Source organism: Urocitellus parryii, chromosome 11 (genome assembly GCF_045843805.1).
Source record: "Urocitellus parryii isolate mUroPar1 chromosome 11, mUroPar1.hap1, whole genome shotgun sequence".
NCBI classification, from domain to species: Eukaryota; Metazoa; Chordata; class Mammalia; order Rodentia; family Sciuridae; genus Urocitellus; species Urocitellus parryii.
This window is the reverse complement of record NC_135541.1, coordinates 98,303,055-98,324,446: the sequence shown is the minus strand read 5'-3', so window position 1 is coordinate 98,324,446 and position 21,392 is coordinate 98,303,055. Positions and strand designations below refer to the sequence as shown.

General features: G+C 36.0%; 2 protein-coding genes across 17 annotated transcripts in view; one reads left to right on the top strand and one right to left on the bottom strand.

Annotated features, from left to right (window-relative positions):
- LOC144249227 (E3 ubiquitin-protein ligase TTC3-like) overlaps positions 1-1,989 on the bottom strand; it is an 88,090-nt gene extending 86,101 nt beyond the window's left edge. For 8 of the 9 annotated variants that reach the window (XM_077791493.1, XM_077791491.1, XM_077791492.1 and 5 more), the window contains exon 1: positions 1,901-1,983. The gene's annotated coding sequence lies outside the window, so the exon portion shown is untranslated. Of the gene's footprint in view, positions 1-1,900 lie in introns of all 9 variants that reach the window. The other variant, XR_013342194.1, reaches the window with a different exon arrangement.
- LOC144249226 (transport and Golgi organization protein 1 homolog) overlaps positions 1,989-21,392 on the top strand; it is a 59,891-nt gene continuing 40,487 nt past the window's right edge. Inside the window, exons 1-12 of one of the 8 annotated variants that reach the window (XM_077791485.1) lie at positions 2,689-2,827; positions 6,315-6,469; positions 6,937-6,979; positions 7,297-7,447; positions 8,108-8,192; positions 9,732-9,785; positions 10,487-10,558; positions 10,731-10,851; positions 13,231-13,323; positions 13,948-14,012; positions 16,093-16,414; positions 19,226-19,351. The gene's annotated coding sequence lies outside the window, so the exon portion shown is untranslated. Of the gene's footprint in view, positions 2,056-2,487; positions 2,596-2,688; positions 2,828-6,314; positions 6,470-6,936; positions 6,980-7,296; positions 7,448-8,107; positions 8,193-9,731; positions 9,786-10,486; positions 10,559-10,730; positions 10,852-13,230; positions 13,324-13,947; positions 14,013-16,092; positions 16,415-19,225; positions 19,352-21,392 lie in introns of those variants that run through there. The other 7 variants (XM_077791483.1, XM_077791482.1, XM_077791481.1 and 4 more) reach the window with 7 other exon arrangements.

The following is a 21,392-nucleotide window of genomic DNA, read 5'->3' as shown; positions in this document are numbered from 1 at the left end:
AGAAATGAAATGATATAAATCAAAGACAAAATCCAATGCAGCTATAAGAAAAAGATATTTTCTTCAAAAAAAGCATAAATAAAACTAGCAGCAGACTTTGCATAATATTCTCACCACATTCTTTTAAGAAAAGGGTTATAAAATAGTTTGAAATAAAAACTGAGTTGACCACCAATCAAGAGTCTTGAACTAAAGGAACTTCTAATCCTACCAATTAAAAGACACTGATTGTCTGATGGGCCTGAAAGATAAGACCAGCAATATGAAAAAAGTGAAAATCAAATGAAAAGCACATTCTAGATAAATTACCACCAAAGACTCTAAGTCAAAAAAAGCAAAATTAGGAATAGAGAGGATCACAACAGAGTAGATATGTTGAGAAAATATTAAGCTTGTATGCAGCTAATATAAGTACCTCAAAATACATAAAAACAAAAACTGTTAGAAGTATAAAAAGTCTATAAGAAGGTAACAGAAGATTCCAACATACTCTTCTCAATTAATGATATGATAAAAACTAATATAAAGACTGAACAACACAATTTCTTACCTTTAATGATTACAGGAAAATTATAGAATTTACTATGGACAAGGTCATAAAAATAAGAATGAAAGAATAACAAGAACACATTCTCTAACAACATAGGTGAAAAAAAAATTAACGTTGATACACCTGAAAATTAAAACAATGAAAAAGTTAATGCAGATACATTTGAAAAGATAAAACACGCCAGGTGTGGTGGCACATGCCTGTAATCCCAGTGGCTGGGAAAGCTAAGGCAGCAGGATAGTGAGTTCAAGGCCAGCCTCAGCAATTTATCGAGGCCCTAAGCATCTCAGAAACAGACTGTTTCTAAATAAAATATAAAAAATTGCTGGGGATGTGGCTCAGTAGTTAAGCCCCTTGGGTTCAATCCCCAGTACCAAGACAAAACAAACAAACAAGCAAAAAGCATTTCTAAATAGTAAGCCAAAAAAAAAAAAAAAAGAAAATTGAGCTTTTTATAAGAACTTAATTTCTGAAAATTAATGAAAGCATTAGAAACTTAGATGAAGAAAATAATGAATTTCAAGAAAATTCATAGCATTACATGCTTATACTAGAAAACAAAAATGGCTAAAATTGATGTTAAAACTTGCAATTTAAGTTAGAAAAAGAAAAGAAAGGAAAGGAAATCATAAATAAAAGAGGAAAATCAGCATGCACAAGGACCTGGGTTCAATCCCTAGCACCCGCCTTGCCCCTGTAAAAAGTTAGTCTTTTGTGAAGATTAATAAAACAGACAAACTTTGGCAATAATAAAAGAGAGAAATAGAGACAGAGAGAGAAGTCAGACATAAATAATATTCAAAATGAGAAAAGGGAACATCCAAATAAAGAAAAGATTGAAAGGGATATTAAAATATTGTTAACTTGATGCCAATAAACTTTAAACATGCTAATGAAAGGACAAATTTCTAAAACTAAAATAAATAGAGAACCTGAACACTCCTACTACCACTCAACTGCTAATGACTACTCAGCTTCCACAAAGAAAATACTAAATCTAGGTCATTTTCAAATAGGTTTCACCAATTTTTTTAAGAAACAAATCAGACCAATCCAAACTCTCTCAGACAACTGAAAAAAGAGGAACTACTTGCAGTGTCTTTACCCCAACACCCTCCGGGTCCTGACCTCCCCGACCGCTGCACACCTCCCACGTGGGGGCTTCTCCCTGCATCACTGCACTCAGGTACCCGCCCCAGAGGCCTCCGCGGCCTCGCTCGCCCCGCGCGGTGTCCCTTCCCGGTGCCCGCGCTCCCCCGCCCGCGCAGCCTGTGTGCGCCGGGCCTCTTCCGGCCTGCCGGCGGGGCGGAGCGCGGCGGGCGGGCGAGCCTCCCGCTGTGCTACCTGTACCTGTGGGCGCCGGCCTGCCGCGCCCGTGCGCACCACGATGGGGCGGCTCCACGCCTCGCGCTGCTCCTTCACCTTCACTGCGTGGCGGCGCTGCCCGGCGGCACGCGCGTGTGCCTGAGCCGCGGCGGCGCGTCTTCTGCGTCAGCGAGAGTCAGGTAGGCGGGCGCGTCTTCTGGGTCCGCGAGAGTCAGGTGGCCAGGCGCGGGGCGGCGAGAGTCAGGTGGCCGGGCGCGGGGCGGCGGGGCGGTGGGGCCGGAAGCTTGCGGGGCGGCGGGGCCGGAATCGCCTTTGGCTGAGCGGGAGCCCCGCCGAGCCTGGCGGGCGGGGCGCGTGGGCCAGGGAACCCCGGCCTCCCCGCAGCGCCGTGCTCGGTGCGCGGCCTCTGGGGGACCTGAGCGCAGGAGGAGGCCGCAGAAGGTGAAGGGCCAGGGCCGTGTCTTCTGGGTCAGCAAGTCAGGTGGGCGGGCTCGTCTTCTGCGTTGGCGAGAGTCAGGTGGCCGGGCGCGGGGCGGCGGGGCGGCGGGGCGGCAGCGCGGCGGCGTGGCGGGCCGGAAGCACGGGCCGGAAACGCCTTCCTCTGCCTGGGACTCCCGCCGAGCCTGGCGGAAGGGGCCCGGGGGCCAGGGCCTTCACCTTCTGCGGCCTCCTGCTGCGCTCAGGTAGGCGGCCGCGTCTTCTGTGTCAGCGAGAGTCAGGTAGGCGGGTCTTCTGGGTCGGCAAGAGTCAGGTGGCCGGGCGCGGGGCGGCAGGGCGGCGGCGGGGCGGCAGGGCGGCGGCATGGCGGGGCCGGAAGCGCCTTCGGCTGAGCGGGAGCCTCGCCGAGCCTGGCGGGCGGGGCGCGTGGGCCAGGGAACCCCGGCCTCCCCGCAGCGCCGTGCTCGGTGCGCGGCCTCTGGGGGACCTGAGCGCAGGAGGAGGCCGCAGAAGGTGAAGGGCCAGGGCCGTGTCTTCTGGGTCAGGCACACGCGCCTATTGGCTTACTATTTAGAAATGCTTTTTGCTTGTTTGTTTGTTTTGTCTTGGTACTGGGGATTGAACCCAAGGGGCTTAACTACTGAGCCACATCCCCAGCAATTTTTTATATTTTATTTAGAAACAGTCTGTTTCTGAGATGCTTAGGGCCTCGATAAATTGCTGAGGCTGGCCTTGAACTCACTATCCTGCTGCCTTAGCTTTCCCAGCCACTGGGATTACAGGCATGTGCCACCACACCTGGCGTGTTTTATCTTTTCAAATGTATCTGCATTAACTTTTTCATTGTTTTAATTTTCAGGTGTATCAACGTTAATTTTTTTTTCACCTATGTTGTTAGAGAATGTGTTCTTGTTATTCTTTCATTCTTATTTTTATGACCTTGTCCATAGTAAATTCTATAATTTTCCTGTAATCATTAAAGGTAAGAAATTGTGTTGTTCAGTCTTTATATTAGTTTTTATCATATCATTAATTGAGAAGAGTATGTTGGAATCTTCTGTTACCTTCTTATAGACTTTTTATACTTCTAACAGTTTTTGTTTTTATGTATTTTGAGGTACTTATATTAGCTGCATACAAGCTTAATATTTTCTCAACATATCTACTCTGTTGTGATCCTCTCTATTCCTAATTTTGCTTTTTTTGACTTAGAGTCTTTGGTGGTAATTTATCTAGAATGTGCTTTTCATTTGATTTTCACTTTTTTCATATTGCTGGTCTTATCTTTCAGGCCCATCAGACAATCAGTGTCTTTTAATTGGTAGGATTAGAAGTTCCTTTAGTTCAAGACTCTTGATTGGTGGTCAACTCAGTTTTTATTTCAAACTATTTTATAACCCTTTTCTTAAAAGAATGTGGTGAGAATATTATGCAAAGTCTGCTGCTAGTTTTATTTATGCTTTTTTTGAAGAAAATATCTTTTTCTTATAGCTGCATTGGATTTTGTCTTTGATTTATATCATTTCATTTCTAAGTTTAGATGGAAATTAATTTTTTTATTCAATTTTGGATACTTGATGTTCATTCTGAATGTTGTCTTTCATGAGATCTAGAAGATTCTGGAGCCTTGGATTCTTTAAATATTGCCTCTTTTTTATTTGGACTGTTCTCCCCTTCTGGAGTTTTAACTGGCTATATGTATGTGTAACTGTTTCTAGATCACTTACTCTTCCCCCCATCCTACTTTTCATCTTATTTCTCCTTAATAAAATTTTTAGTGCTGGGTAATTTCATCCTTCTTATGGTCTAGTTTGCCATTTTTCTCTTAGGTGTGCCTAATTTTCTCTCTAATCCCCCATTTTTTTTTCACTTTTAACAATTATATTTTTAATTTCTCAAAGTTCAGCTTGGTTATTTTTCATATATACACATTCATTCATTGTAGTCTCATGTTACTTGCTCATTTTGTAGTTATTCACAGACTGTGTCTGGAAATCTCAATGTTTCTATCCTTAGGGGATCCAAATTTATTGCTTTTTTTCCCCCATCTGTTGTCTGCCCCTCATGGTGGCTTCTTATTTCCAGTGCTTGGTGATCCCCTTTTAGAAACTCTAAAGATCTATTTGGTAGGAATTTGTGAGAGTCTTGAGAGCCTAACTGGAAGTTACTTTTCTTTCTGAAAGCATTTGTATTAGCTCTGGCTGGGAGACAGGAGTTTAATTTGACCCACTTTTCAGTTCTGACATTTTGCTTCCGGTCTAGGGTTCACTGTCTTGAGAGAGTCTCCTGAAATATATTTCTGTGAGCAGAAAGTACTTAAAAGTATTTTTAAAAAGTCCAAGATCTGCTTTCCTACTACTTACTGCTTTTGGTTGCCAAGTTCCTGTCTAAAAGTTTGCTGCTTTTTGGGGGGAGAGGGTCTCCTGAAATGTATTTCCGTGAGCTGAAATTACTTAAAAGTATTTTTAAGAAATCCAAGATCTGCTTTTCTTGCATTGGTAGTGTCCTTCAGAATCTAGTTCATCATAACTGATGTGATCAGAAGTGTATTTTAAGATTAATTTTAGTAATATATTTAGCTTGTATTAGAAAACTTTTGTTGTATCAAACATAGTATTTCTTTATGTTATCAATTTTCTGTTAAAATAAATTTGTTTAAAAGGCTGGGTTATTCTGGAGGGAGATATTAAATAAATAATAGTATAGGTGGCAAGCAGACTGCACAGTGTATCCTCTGGACCCATAGTGACCTTACAGAAATGAACCTGTGGTGGTCAAACAGTGTAAGAACTGTGTCAGGAGTGGGCAGGGTGCTCTAGGCTTGTAGAGTAGAAGTGCAAAAATAAACTTGGTACTGTGGAAAATGCTTCCTAGAATTGAGTGTCAAGGATTGGTAGGCACTAGGTGGTCACAGAGTAAGGTTTGTTTAGGAATGATGAGCAGTTGGGTATGACTAGATTCCATGTTATATGTCACGAAGTGACTGGAGATAGAAACAGGAATAGGATCACATGAAACCTATGCTTATAGTAAGGAGGTTGGACTTTATTCTGATAATGAAGGAAAGATGTTGAATGGATGTTGAATGATTTTCTGCTGTAATATTATATGATCAGTGTTTTAGAGGATACCAGGTTTGACAGTAAACCACAGTTAGGAGATCATTTATGCATTTTTGAGAGGAATAAAGGTAAAGATACAACTAAGGCAGTGGCACTGGACATGAAGAGGTATGTGTGTGCTAGATTTAGATCTTGGGGAAGAAGAAATTGAGGACTTAGTGGTCAGTTGGATAGAAATGTTGAGGAAAATAGGGAGTCTAGATTGACCCCCAGATTTTTGGTTTGAGTAACCATGTGGCATGTAGAGCAATTAACTGATAAATAGCATATAGAAAGAGGAAAGAACTTGGTTTCATTTGCTTTTTTTTTTTTTTTTTTTTTGAGGAAAAAGTTGTTTGCTTTTCAACTTACTGAAACTTACTGAGGGACTTATGGGACATCTTGGTTAAGATCCAATAGCAATTGGCACAGAGGGTCTAGAAGTTAAGAGAAGGATTTGGGATTTTAGCATTTGGCAGTTTGGAAGCCATTGTTTTCCTACAGTACCATATGAGATAATTTTAAATGGTACATGGATAAGCACTTGAAATTTTTTAATAGTTAGGATTTTATGTGTATGAAAAACATAACTTGTGGATCAAACCTATGACATCATGGACATTATCACATAGGCCAAGTGAGTACAATGAAAGGAAAATATTAGTAAAAATACATGTGATATATGGAAATGGCAACAATCATGGTGAAGCTATGCAAATAAAGTTTTGGGAGAGAATGGGGGGAGAATCACAGAATGGGGACAAAAATCAGTGTTCTGATTGGAGTTCCTTGAAGCATAGGTTTTAAGTATTTTTCAGTTATACTATAGAAGCCAGGAAGAATGCTGCTCATGTCATCTCAAATGATTTAATTACTGAATTGGATTGTTATTTCCTTAGGATTGTGTGCCATGGACAATTTTACTGATGGAGACTTCACTGTGGCAGATTATGCATTGTTGCAAGATAGCCCTTTCGAAGATGATTGTGTCTTTGCTCCTGAATATAAGACTGATGACTATGTTCGTGTGACCCAGCTTTACTGTGATGGAGTGGTAAGTAGGTTTGTTAAATTTTTGTTTTTAACATGGTATATCCTAAAGGCGTTCTGATTTAGGGCATTAGAGTAAAGATTTTGTGTGTGTATGTGTGTGTGTGTGTGTGTGTGTGTGTGTGTGTGTGTGTGTGGCTATGGATTTTTATAAGAAGGAACACATGCTTTTGAAGAGGTTATTATTCAGTAGAAATAAGCTGTGCCTCAACAATAAGAATAGATTTCAGAGAATAAGTGAAGACATGAGGCGGATTTCTGAGAATTAGAAAAACTCTTGAATAGAGTTGTAGAAAGAAACTCAGGAAACATGAAAAAGGCCTTAAATTAAGACTCACTGGCTACAGATATATTCAAAGCATATAAGTAAATGTACATTAGATTTTTTTCAGTTTAGTTCTGCTAATCAAAAAGTATACTTGTGTATTTTACCAGTTGCAAATCGAAATAATTTTCTTTTTTTTTTTTTAGGGTATGAAGTATAAAGATTATGCCCAAAGCGAGAAACATTTAGGTGAGCATGTTGACATATTAACGTTAATTTATTGATGGACCACAAATGGAGGTGATTTATCTAGTCATATCAACAAATCAGATTTATATGTCTTCTTAAAAATAGATTCTTACTATTGTTTTTCCTGGAAACCAAAATCTTTCTTTGTAAATTGAGTTTTAGCCAACACTTAAATATTCTTAACATCTAGCAGTTTAAAAAACATTAATTCATTTCTTGTCTTCTCATATCCATTTTTACCTTTTCTGTATAGCAGTGTTGATTCATTAAAAATCAGGGCACAAATATTAATTTTAAACTTTTTTATTTTAATTAAGAATTTGACATCTGCAATATACGGTGTAGTAAACCACTTTCTGTCCTGCAAGATTACTGTGATGCCATTAAAATATATATCTTCTGGCCACTTCTTTTTCAATATCAGTACAGTTCTGTAATATCACGATTACATCCCTGTGTGGAGACCATGTAAGTCACTATATGTTATTCATTTTGGATGAGCGGTGATAAGCATGTTGCACAGTGCTAAGGAATGCCAAATACAATGGAAGGCTTATACCTCATTCTTTTTTTTTTGGTGATACTGTGGGTTGAACTCAGGGTCTCCCCCGTGCTTGACAAGCTACACCTTCGACCCTTTTTTAAAAAAATTATTTTGAGATGCAGTCTAGCTAAACAAAGTTTCAGCCCGCCTTAAACTTGAAATCCTCCTGCCTCACCATCTGGAATAGCTAGGATTTTAGGCATATGCCACCACACTTGGCTTACTCTTCATTCTTATATGCTGTTCAGTTTTGCTTTTGTTTAACAGGTAGAAAAAGTAATTTCTTGGAATTTGAATATGAAAGAAAATTTATAACATTATAATGAAATAATTCTGAATAGTATTAGATGGTAGACTTGAAGTTAAGTCAGGAAAAATTAAAATACTTTTATAAATGTCAGTGGTATAGAACTGAGAGAGAGAGGATATATGGTTTGGTCCATTTAATAAATTCCTTATTTATGTTACCTAGAGTGGAGAAAAGAACTGAATGTTTTTGTCAGCGTGTAATATAAGCATAAAATTCAGTGAATTTGTATATATGAGAATGTAATCTTTCCCAAAATAAATTTGTCTTTAAACAGTTCTCGTGCCTCTGAGATGAGTTTGAAGAAATTACAATATCTTGAGTTGATGTAAGATATTGTGGATTTGGCAAAGAAAGTTGCGGTAAGTGGTAGAATGTAAATATAGAGTGTCAGTTGTTAACTGTTAACTGCTATAAACTGTGTGACCAGTTTATAGCAGTTAACAGATAAGCTTTTCAGTTTTCTTTACCTGAGATTATTCTGCTGTCAGAGTGTGCATGGTATGGAAGTGATAACGTTGATGACCAATGTCCTGGTTCTGCCATGCCATAATGGACCAGGACAGCTTCTTGATATTAAAGGAGAGAAATTAGAATTTGTCACAAATGAAAGGGGGCCCTGGTTCATAGAAACCTTAATCACAGGTTCTAAAAGTAAACAAACTCCGTCTTTTGACATAAAAACATACCACTATTGACAAATACTTTGCCTTTGGGATAAAATTTATCAGGATAGATTTGAGGTGGTGTCTTTGTACTATGGTGATTCTCTCTCTCTCTCTCCTTTGGGGGTGGGAGACTGAACTCAGGGGCACTCAACCACTGAGCTACATCCCCAGCCTGTTTTGTATTTTATTTAGAGACAGGGTTTCACTGAGTTACTTAGTACCTCGCTTTTGCTGAGGCTGGCTTTGAACTCATGATCCTTCTGCCTTGACCTCCTCTCTCTTTTAAAAAGCCATTTGATAATTTTTCTTATTTCAGTTGGTTATGGAGCCAGGTGTTATACTTGTTTTTATTCTGACTGCGAACTTAAATTTAGAAAGCATTCTGGTGTTTATTTCTGCTGATAACTCATTACAGTAACAAACCAGCCAATGTGCCCTGTTAGAAAACCTAGGTTTAATGAACTTTAAAAATCTACACATCTAAAATTTACACAAAATCAGTTTATTACTAGAGCCTTGTGGAAGACTTTTGATGAATTCTTGTTTTAGAGCTCTTAAGGGGTAAATTGATCATGTAAGTGCTTGTGGAAAATATACTACTATGTAATACAGTTAAACATTATTTAATGATTGGGTACATTCTGAGGAATGCACCATCAATTGGTTTTGTTGTCTTAGTATCATATAGTATACTTATACAGACCCAGATGGTGTAGATTAGTCACTGGATGTGACCTCTTAATGCAATTAAGAGACAAAGTGAACACAAGTTGTGACTGCTGCTGACATATGGCATGATACTTTACAGTGAAGTTTGTTTTTTTTTTTTTTATTTCAATAAGTAGCAGTACACTCTAAAATAACAGTTACATAAACCAGTAATGTAGTTGTTTAATATCATTATCAAGTGTTATACATATATATAATTATCTGTACTATTCTTTAATATAATTGGTAGGGCAGTAAGTTTTATATCAGCATCACATAAGCTTGTGAACAGTACATTTTATTGTGGTATGTAGGATGTCACCATAGCTACAATGTCATTAGGTAATAATAATCTTAAACTCTGTTATAATCTTTGGTACCAATGTCCCATTTGGCTCATCATTGATGGAAAATGTCGTTATGCAACACAAGACTATTCCTAAAATGGAGATTTTTTTTTTTCCTATTACAAAATCCAGGAATAAGGAAAAAATGCTTTTTTGTTCTTTTTTTTTTATTTTGCAGAATGATTCATTCCTTATCGAAGGCTTATTGAGAATTGGTTATAAAATAGAAAATGTAAGTGTTAAATGTGGAAACCCAGCTCACCCACTGAATAAATGGCAGTCACATCACTGCCCATTTTCCCATGTATTGAGACCATATATTCAAAGTTATATGTAATATTTGGTAGTATGGTTTCTATATTTTACTCAGTGTAATCTCATTTTGCAGGTTTGTTTCATTACATTTTTTTACCCATATATGTTACAAGTTTTTTTCTTGTCTTTTAGATTGTTTTCCTAGCATATATTCCCCCAAATGAAATTATTAGGTCCCCAGTATGAATATTTTTACTGTATAATTACTAGGTAATCCTCAGATGCAGTGATAAACCAAATTTTAATGGTACTGGTGATAGAAATGTCTTCATGTTTCCTTTAAGCCTTATACCAGCAGTGGCAATTCAGCTATTTAATTTCTGAGGTTATTTCATACATTAAAAGAACAAACATTTCTGTTAACTCTTGACCCTTCCTGAGAATCAATGCTCTGAGCATCCATTTGCCTAGCCATAGTCTTGATTATCTCATAATAATTCTTTTTGCCACAGACTATGTAAAATATGTAGTCCCTGTGGAGAACTTTAATCTATACCTTTAACCTTAGGGTAAAGAGGGAAGTCCTAGTCTAATTGAGATTTGAGACTTCTTTTCTACCTTGTAAATTTGTACTCTCATACTGCAAAGGATAGCCTTTGACCAGGTTGTACACCTCAGCTTTCAGGTCTGTAATCATTACAAAAGCATTTTGAACTCAGGGTAGCCGGAGGTCACCCAAAGATGGAACACGTGAGTCCACAGTTTCTGTTAACTTGTATGTTGTAGTCCAGTTATCCTCTATTGTGTGATGCAGTAATGAAAATACATAAGTTTTGTATAAAGGTTTGAAATACTGATTAAGATAAATATATATTGCCACAGAATACTTGAGTATCATTCTTCTTTCCTCTTTTTGAAACAGAAAATTTTGGCAATGGAAGAAGCTTTAAATTGGGTAAAATACACAGGCGATACAACAATTCTACCTAAATTAGGATTAATCGACAATTGTTGGTCTATGTTAAGTATTTTCTTCACTGAATGTAAGTATAAGTTCTTTAAATTGTTAACTCAGTTTTTAAAGGTATTATTTGGGAAATGGAATATATAATTATATGATTTTTCATTTATTCTAGCAGCATTTAAAAAATGTTTTTCTTTATAGTGTTTTTCTTCTGTATATGAAATAAAAGAACTTTATTTTTTTATTTCCTTTATTTATTTTTATTCTTTTTAATAGTGACAGAGTATATTTTGACATATTATCCATACCTGGAGTATAACTTGAATAAGAGAACTTAAACCTTATAGTTAGTTTTATCCTGTTTTTTACCATTCAGATTATTGTGGCATCATACTTTAAAAATCCTATCTAATAGTTGTCATAAGTTATAATATGTAATACTCAAATAAAAAGCTCACAACTGGACCCATGTCTTTTTATTCATATGAGAAAATAACAGAAGGTAAAATTCTGATTTTCATTTTCTTGATAAATCTGCTATTCTTTTATGTATGGAGAAATAGCCTTACATATTTCTCCAGTTTTCTGAAATGTTTTTCTTCCTTCCTTCCTTTCTTTCTTTTTTTTTTCTGGTGCTGGGGATTGAATCCAGGGCCTTATGCATGCTGGCCAAGTCCTCCGCCACTAAGCTATGTCCCCAGCCCTGAAATGATTTTCTTTAAAGCATTTGAATATTAGCAGTAAATTTTTTAGAGTATATTTTATAGGAATCTTGACACAGAAAATGTTTTGACTCTTTAGTTGATGATAATCCATAATCTGCAATCTCCATTGTGAAGAGGGAAGATTTGTCTATTGACTTAAATAATAGAGAGGAATTAAATAAAGATAGCTCTTTCTGTTAGGCTCACTAGATAGTGGGATGTATTATACTGATAGAGGTTATTCTCTTCATTGTTTTGAAAGCCTCTGATTCTGGACCAGGTTTTAGGGTAGAGGTGGAGAAGCAATATCATGTATTGCCACTATTGTGGGCCCATTTCTGATTCTCTCATAATAGCCCTGTGGGGTGGCTGTTATTCTCTCTTTTTTTTTGCGGGGGTACTGATGATTGAACTCACAGGCCCGACCAGTGAGCCACATCCCTAGCCCTATTTTTTTTTTGTATTTTTATTTTTTAGAGATAAGGTCTGTGTTGCTTAGTGTCTTTTTTGCTGAGGCTTGCTTTGAACTTGTGATCCTCCTGTCTCAGCCTCCCGAGCCGCTGGGATTATAGGCGTGCACCACCATGCCCAGCCTATTATTCTTAATTGTAGAAGTGAACAATCTAAGACTTATGAGGTTAAGAGAGATTTCTACAGTCTAGTAAGTAGTAGAACTTAGATAAGAAAGCAAGTTGCAGAATGATTTGTACAGTATGATGCCATTTATATAATGTTTAAAAACATGCAAAACAATATGCATATTCTTAATACAGAGAATGTATTCAAAATGTTTTAAAAATGCATGGGCATGTTGTACACCAGGGGAGTGGCTATCTCTGGGGGTAAAGGAGGGAAAATAACTAACACAGTGGATGTCAACTGTAACAAACTTCTGCAAAAGAAGCTGAAGTAAATATGGCAAAATGTTAATTTCTTGCTAAGTTGGTACACAGTTGGTACATGGGTGTTCATTATGTTAATGTTACTCTTTGTACTTTTATGTATACTTGAATTATTTGATAAAGTGTAATTAAAAGTGCACATAAGAGGGGAAAAGCCCAGAATTCTAAATACCTTCTATTAATTTTTCAGCTTTCACTATGATATGCTGAAGTAATATACAACCAAAATATTATGACTAACAATGAGAGGGTCTTTTCTTGGTTATATTACTTGTCCTGAAGTTTTGTCGTTGTTGGCCAGGGTTGAGCTGCAGCTGGGTCTATTCTCTGTGGCCATGTTCTTTATTTCCAAATCCAAGTTGTACTTTTTTGGAACATGTTTCTTTAACAGAGGGAAAAATAACAATAGCCAGTTCACACTGTGTTTCCTAGAGTGCTCATTTAGACCTGGTGTATGCTATGGCAGTTTGACTTCCTTTACCACAAAGCAAGTCACAGGGACAGGTCTGCCCCATACGAGTGGATACAGTCTTCCTATAAGAAGGCTCTGAAATGGCAGCAATCAGGCACTTTCGTTGCCTCCCTAAAGGAAATTTCATAGTATATTTTGAATGTACTTTGTGGTTAAAATAGTATATGTGTTGGGGCTGGGATTGTGCCTCAGTGGTAGAGCACTCACCTAGCATGTGTAAGACACTGGGTTCGATCCTCAGCACCACACAAAAATAAATAAATAAATTAAATAAAGGTATTGTGTCCATCTACAGTTAAAAACGAAGTTTAAAAAATTGGTATACATGCATAGATTTATCCCTCCTACACATAACATTCTTCTTCTTTTAAATCAAATAGGATTTTCTACAAGGAGTTTGTCTTACCCCTGACTGTGAAGGTATCATTTCTAAGATTATCATCTTCAGCAGTGGTGGTCAAGTTAAATGTGAAGTAAGTATCTAATAAAGGAGAAATTTTATTAAGTTTGTAACCAAAATGTTTACACCTGTTAAAATGTTTTAAGGTTGAGGAAGTTGTGTGATTTGAATCTTGTCTTTTGTAAGAAAAAAAAGTTATATCATTTAAGAAAATAAATATTAGGACATGCATTGCAGTGAAGCATTTTCACATTCTTTTATTTCCTCCTAGGAAAAGCACACTTTTTATATTTTGGTTTTACTCTTTTTGATAACTTCCATTTTATTAATACCCCAAAAGGGGTAGTGGTGGAGGTGTGGGTTTTAGAGAAGGGGAAGAGTGCCTTGAGGGATTACCTTTAACTTCACCATCTGAATGTGGCAGGAGTGGGTAATTATAATATATATAATTTATTGGATCTTCTGCTTACCCTTAATTATTTAAAGTTTCTTCATAAAGCGGTGTCTACTCTCTTGTTCCTCTTTTCAGTAAATTATTTTGCTAAAGCTTTCTGGGCTTTTGTCTGGGTCAAAACATCATCACTGTTCTATCAAATTGAACATTGTGTGTGCTTCTGAAATATTTGTTATTTGTGGTTTTGTGCTTTATGTCATGGGAGTATGAGACAAATTTTGGATGTCTTTGTTTTATTTAAAGTTTGAACACAAGGTCATAAAAGAAAAGGTTCCTCCAAGACCTATTCTGAAACAGAAATGTTCTAGGTAAGATTTTTAACAATCAATCAGTAGTTTTTATATTGTCTCTTAGTCTATAACTCTGTTAAATCCAGATTTCTAAATTGTGCTATTTTTAAAAATTGGCTGTGCACACATATATAAATAAGTATTTTAAAAATTATTTTTATGGATATTTAAAACAGAACTAGCTTTAGAATGATTAAATACTGAAAATTAGAAAAAGTCACTATTTAGTGGTTGAACTTGTAAGTAAAATTATAACATTTCATGTTGTGAAATTACTTATCAACAGATTTGGCATTTAACAAAAATTATATAGTTAGCTTTTGGCTTTTAATTTCAAAAGCATTTTTGCTTTTTTATGTTTCTCCACCAAACGTTTTGAACCAATGACTATTTCTTACCTTGAAATACTTAGTGTATTGTCAAAATTATTCACCTCTGTTTCTTTCTGTTCAGATCAAATAATTCCAATCCTTTTTTCTTTTTGGTCCTGCTTCTTGTTTTTCATCCTAAAAAGTGATTTTTTTTTCTTATAATTTGTGACCAAGAAAACCAAAAGAAAAGATGTATAGAATTATTTGTTGAAAAAGAATCAGTGTAACCAAATCAACCAAATTCTCATATTGTTATTGGGGTGAAAATAATATTTTATCATGGGATCTTGCTTGCAGAGTACATGCACTATTCTTATTTACCCTACACAGCAATTTATATACATTATATATGTGGAAATAATTTATATGTTATATACATGGAAGTAATTTATATACATTATGTACATGGAAATAACATCTATACAAATTATACATAGCTTTCTTAATTAAAAGTCACAGCCTATTGCTTGGAGAATGTTTTCTATAGTAGGCAACAGAAAGTAGTTCATTGAGCAATTAACAAAGGTAAATTATCACTAATTGTAAATGTTTATCAGCCTAGTGAAGCTAAGACTGAAAGAAGACAAAAAATTGAAAAGAAAGATCCAAAAACAAGAAGCAAAAAAATTAGCACAAGAAAGAATGGAAGAGGACTTAAGAGAAAGTAATCCACCCAAAAAACGAAGAACAGAAAGATATGCAGAAGTCCAAACATGATAAGAATAGTATGCATTTGCTTAACCGTACAAATACAGAATTATAAGGCTCATATTATTATTTAATTGAAGTATAGATTTCAGTTAGTATTTTCATACTATCACTAAAATATAGAATTAAGTTAGCATCTTTGTCTTCTATTATTCTTAGATAGTGAAGGGATTGGTGTGAAGAATATCATTTTAGAAGCAGTACACAGTGATTCACATGCTGTCCTGCTGCTAACTCTAGGCAAACTGTGTCTGTTTCCTCTTCTTCAAACTGAATTGGAACATAATATCTGACCTGCATATTGTATGTTTGACAGTGCATTGTACAGTCTGCTATGTGAATTTAAGTTCCAAAATTTTGAACTGTAAATTAACTACTAGTTGTCTGGAATAGTTCAAATAAAGAGGCAGTTCATAAAAGGTATCATAGAGATTGCCTTGCCCAGCTTGTATTTTCATTCTCTAATAACATGGGGATGTCTCATACGTGATTTTACTATTCCTGTATACATCTTAACCAGTATATTTATTTTTAGTTTTAAGTTGAAGTAAGTTTTCTCAGTTTTCTACATTGTGCCTGGATTTCCAAAATGAAATAGTTACCACTTGCTGACTTTTTTTTATCTAATATACCAGTACTGTTTTACAGATTGATCATAATTATCTTTGCTACTGAAAAATGTATTTTAACTTTGTGAATGTATTTTAACTTTGCATGTTTAAGAACTAAAAATATTTTGGAGTTGATGAGATTGGGTTGGGATTGTTGAGGGAAAAAAACTATTTTAGAGGAAATAAAATTTTAGATGCTATTACATGAATGGTTTGAAATGAAGAGAATATAGAAGTATTGTTAAATATTTATATTCCTAATTTAAAGTTTCTTGAGTTGTCTATGTAAAATAAAGCAATCAATCTTAATTGTATCTTATGATTTAATATGTTACGTTATTTCTTTATAAGTTATGCCATTGCAAATTAGTATAATTTATCACTTTAACCTTTGTTATTTATTCCTAGAAACTGTAGACAGTAGTCAGAATTGTCAGTTCATTGATGACAGAATGCTGCAGTGCATAAAGCAGTATGCTGACAAGATTAAATCGGGTATACTGAACCCTTCCAAGCTTCTCAAAGAATTGCTCTCTTGGAAAGTTCTGAGCACAGAAGACTATACAACGTGTTTTTCTAGCAGAAATTTCCTCAATGAAGCAGTGGACTATGTCATTCGTCACTTGATTCAAGAAAAGAATAAAGACAAGGGTATTTCTTCATGTTTTGAGTGAGCTTAAAGAAGTGGAACCCAAATTAGCTACCTGGATCCAGAAACTTAATAGCTTTGGTATGTCCCTTTATATTCTAGTCTGGTAGGAAGGATAAATGTAGGTCTCTGATTTCTTTTTATCTTCCTATCTTATCGTTTATGATATTTTAAATGTGGAATACACGTGTATGGTGAAAAATACTACCATCCACACATCATTTTTAGGTTATTCTATAGAAGGGAACGGTATGTTTTTTAAAAAGATCTAAACAAAATAAAAATCAGTCAGTAGGGAAATCTAGACTTGTATTATACTAAACATTTGTGAGTACTAGACACTACCCTGTGTAACCAACACACCCTCTAACCTAGGAGCTATTGAGTACCTTCTGGGATTGTGCACCTCAATAGCCTTGTTGAGAAAGATTAAGATTCTGTGAAGAAAAATTAGGACAAGCAGATGGGACTCATTGTTTAGGAGCACGTCAGGCAAATCTATGTTGAAGGATGAGAAGAAATGTACTGCCGCGTCCCCTCACCAGCAAAGGAAACACGACACAGGATTCTTCCTTCAGCAGTTTATTCAGGCCTTTGTTTAGACATGTCTTTTAGCTTGTTTCTCTCTCGAACACTCCTCCCGTGCACTCCTCCCGTGTGCCCCAGCCTTAATAAAGCAGATAAAGCCCCAATGCACAACTGCCACGTGGACTTTTCTCATAGGGTGCCAAGTCACAGCGTGCTAACTCATTCTGATAAGGAGTTGTTTGTCACAGACTACAGGGGAAACCAGCGCCATCTTGTAATGGAGGCCACAGTTCACAGAAACGGCTCACCACAATGTACCCTGGGGTTCAAGTAGCAGACATGTAAACAAAGCTATTTTGTCAGTTCTACCTTTGGTTAAACAATCCCTGCTAAAGGAAACCACATAAGCAGTAATAAATACCTAGAGCAAAGGACCCATCAGGTTGTGTAAAGCCAAATCATAGAATAAGGAGAAATAACAAAGAATTTTAATTTTAAACCATTAAGTTTATTACACAGTGAACTAAAACACACACTGCATCTGTTTCTACCTGATGGATCATCTCCTTTTATCCTGAAGAGGTTCTTTTAGCATTGTTAATAGTAAAAATCTATTGGTATTGAATTTTCTTACTTTTTATTTATTTGAAAATGTCTATTCTGCTTTCGGTTTTGAAGAGTATTTATCCTGGATTAGCAGTTTTTGTCTTCTAGCACCTTAAACCTTTCCATTAACTTTAACCTCTCATTTCTGATAAGAAGTCAGCTATCATTTTAGTCATTTTTACCAATGCATAACACACCACTTTTTTCTAATTGCCTTCAAGACCTTTTTCCTCCTAATTGATTATTTACAGTTGACTCCGATGCATCTAGATGTGATGAACTGATTTGTGTTTATTTAATTACAATTATCATGCTGATGACTCTACATATTAATTCTCCACCTATAGTCCCCTAGGTGCTAATTTTAAAAACATGAGTTTTCATTAAAAATAAGAAAAGAAACCCCTCCATATGCATTTCAATAATTCAAATTGTATCATAATTTGACTATTAAGACAAGGGAAAATCAATGCAACTAATTCAGATTTAAATTCAAGATTACACAGTGCAAAATAGGAAATAGTCTTGGAAAGGGAAGTAGAAAAATGTAAGATCCCTCTTAGAGGTTAGAAAAAATAAATTCAAAAATGTGATTTTTTTTAAAGGTAGTGTTAACTTGAAGTGGAAAACAAAAAGCAAAAAACCTTTGAAGCAAAGTCAGTTGTGTTTACAAGGGCCTTTGAGTTTCTTTGATGTTTTAGTGATTGTGGTTTTTAAAATGTTGATTTGTGGAGGATGGGCACAGGGGATTGAATCTAGGTGCTTAACCACTGATCCACATCACCAGCCCTTTTTTACATTTTTTTTTTTTTATTTTGAGATAGGAAATCCATAAATTACTTAAGGCCTTGCTAAATTGCTGAGGGTGACTCTGAACTCAAGATCCTCCTGCCTCAGCCTCCAGAGCCACTGGGATCACAGTGTGCATCATGAAGCCTGGCCTTAAATGTTGATTTTATAATCCTTTCTTTTTAGCTGATAAGAGAAATTACAAAATACAGAATACTTGCAAACTACAAAATATAGGATACTTACAACTAAAGGTGCTTTGTTCAATGATCAGAGTTTAACTAACATTTCAACCAGTGACTCTCAAACTGGGAGAGTGATACTAGTCTTATCAAGAGAAGTTTAGAAATTCCTGGGGGCATTTTGTTGTTGTTTCACCATGACTGAGGAAACTACTAACATTTTTTGGCCAGGCCCATAGATAGTATATAACCTTCAGCTAGTAGGAACAGTCCAAACCAAAGTACCAATAGAGTTCTATCAAGAAACCCTGGTGCAAAGAAGTAATCTACCAAGGAAAACACAGTTGCAGTTAAGTAAGAGAACAGAGCAGGTGCCGGGTGCAGTGCTGCATGCCTGTAATCCCAGTGGCTCTGGAGGCTGAGGCAGGAGGATCGTGAGTTCAAAGCCAGCCTCAGCAAAAGTAAGGCCCTAAACAATTCAGTGAGACCTTATCTCTAAATAAAATACAAAATAGGGCTGGAGATGTGATTCAGTGGTCTAGAGCCCTTGAGTTCAATCCCTGTTACCAAAGAAAAATAGACCACCCAGGTGACTTGTTTGTACCAGTAGGTCTACCTAAAACGAAAAGGGATTTTATGCAGTCAAATTGTTTTATTATCCATTTAAATATAATTCTTTATTTCTTTATGTTTGTCAAGAAGTAAATATATTTAAGATAACAACGAAAAATAATAAAAGAATGACAAGTGTAGGAACCTAATGATGACTTACACTTTTTGATTACAGACTTGAGATTCATCTGAAATGACAATGCAATCCCTAGCTATTGCAACAGAAATCTTAACCTCTGAGTGAAAAAAAAAAAAAAAGAGGGATGTTGAGATACCTTCAATCATCTTTTCTCACTTCTGCGTAAGTACCAACAGAGGTTGGCCAAAAATATTTTAAAACCTAAAACATACTATTAAAGTTGGCTTTTCTTTAAAATAAGTGCAAGTATATGATATGGCCTAGTGTTAATTTACAATCCCTACTTTCTTATGCTGCGACTGTCTTTAAATGTGCCCAGTTTGAACTGAGATGTGCCATAAGTCAGATATCAAAGACTTATTATGAAGAATGTAAAATAACAGTTATGTTTCTATTTTGATTACAAGTTAAAAGGATGACATTTTGAATATATTGAATTATGTAAAATGTATTATTAAATGAAGCTCATCTGTCCTATTTTTTAAAATATAACTTCTAGAAAATTTAATTTACATGTAGAGTTTATATTTCTATTGGTGGTTCTAAGGGCTTCTAGAAAATTTAATTTACATGTAGAGTTAATATTATATTTCTATTGGTGGTTCTAAGGGATCAGTGAGAAATAAGAGAAAGATCATGTTCAGATTCTCTATTTCATCATTTGCATTTGATGTCATTCACTGATCCTCTTATGTATTCCAAACCATTTCAAATTTCATGTGGATTTGGGTAAGACTGAGCTTTCATACTAATCACAGAGAACTTACTTTCCCATATATGTTTGTTCAGTGTCCCCCACTGAGTATAGTCTTCATAATAGTGTTTATGGTCCTGTTTCTAATTTTACACTGCATGCATCAGTTAAAATGCTGAAGATTCAGGAGGGTTTGCTTTGCTTCAGTGTATGCTCTGGAAGACTATATGTTATCCCGAAGAACATATTTTCTCCTCCACTCTCCCTGTCTCCTCCAAGAGGTGCATGTGATCTTCCAAGCACACTTTGGGAGGATGTTATCAGCCTTACTTTGTTTCAGTGAGAAGAGAACAGTTTCCAGAGTAGGCACTATCTAAAAATGTCTCCTTAGTGATGAAAGCATTTATTGCCAAGACTTTTGTTGCTTTGTCAATTGTCTATATTGGCTGTAACCGCCAGGGTTTTGCTGTTTAATTATTTAAACCACATAAATGGGCAATCTTTCATATATTATTTCATTTTCTTCTTAAAAAATGAATTATAAAATTTTAACTTTGACCCATATTTGTATAGATGAAATATCTGAGACTCAGAAAAGTTAATGATTTCCCTATAGTCACACAATTAGACTTCTGACTCTTACTACAATCTTTTTGGCTATATTCCTTACTTCTGCTGCTGTTCTGGTAAGGAAGTAATTTATATTTCTGAAAACTAAATGGATAAAGCTCAACAGAGCACTGTGGAAATTGAGATGTGCAGGCCACAAGTCCCCAATATCTGTTCTGCATTTATTTCAACACACCAAATATTTGACCTCCGTGAAAAGAATGCCAAGGTAAATTAGGCAGAACCAGAAACAGGAACTCATATACATGCCATATATTAGTGGCAATTTCAGATGTTTGAGTTTCTTTCTTTGTACAGTTGAAAGTGGAATAATATTTGTCAGGGCTAGACAAACAGTAGATGCTGGCAGAAGACCTTGCCTTGTATATGACTCACTTCCATTAGTACAGTACACTTCAACATGACTTTTTAATTGTGGGGAGTGCCTCAGCCCTACTGGTCATGCCCAGCCTAAACCTCCATCTTCCCTGGATTTAAGGACAAGATACTTGTTTAAATTCCACTTAAGTTATATGATCCCTTTACTTAAAGTCTAATATTATATGCATTTTTATTGTATTAAGTCTAAATCTTTATGCTTGATTTTCAAGGAATTTCATAATCTGACCTAAGCACACAAATATGTCATCCTTTATAGAATCCTTTCCTCTTAGCAAAATGAGGTGTCCTTACTTTCTTTAAACATACTTCTTTCTGCTGAGTCTTTCTTATGCTGTTTAATTCACTTGCCTTTTATTCTCTTTTTAGAATCTGAATCCTATGTACTTATCCAGGTCTAGCTCAAATCCCAAGACTCATCTTTTACTTTTAACTCTTTAGTGTTTACAATTTGTACCAAAATACATTTTAGCATTTATTTTGTGGCAGGGTAGGGCCCTT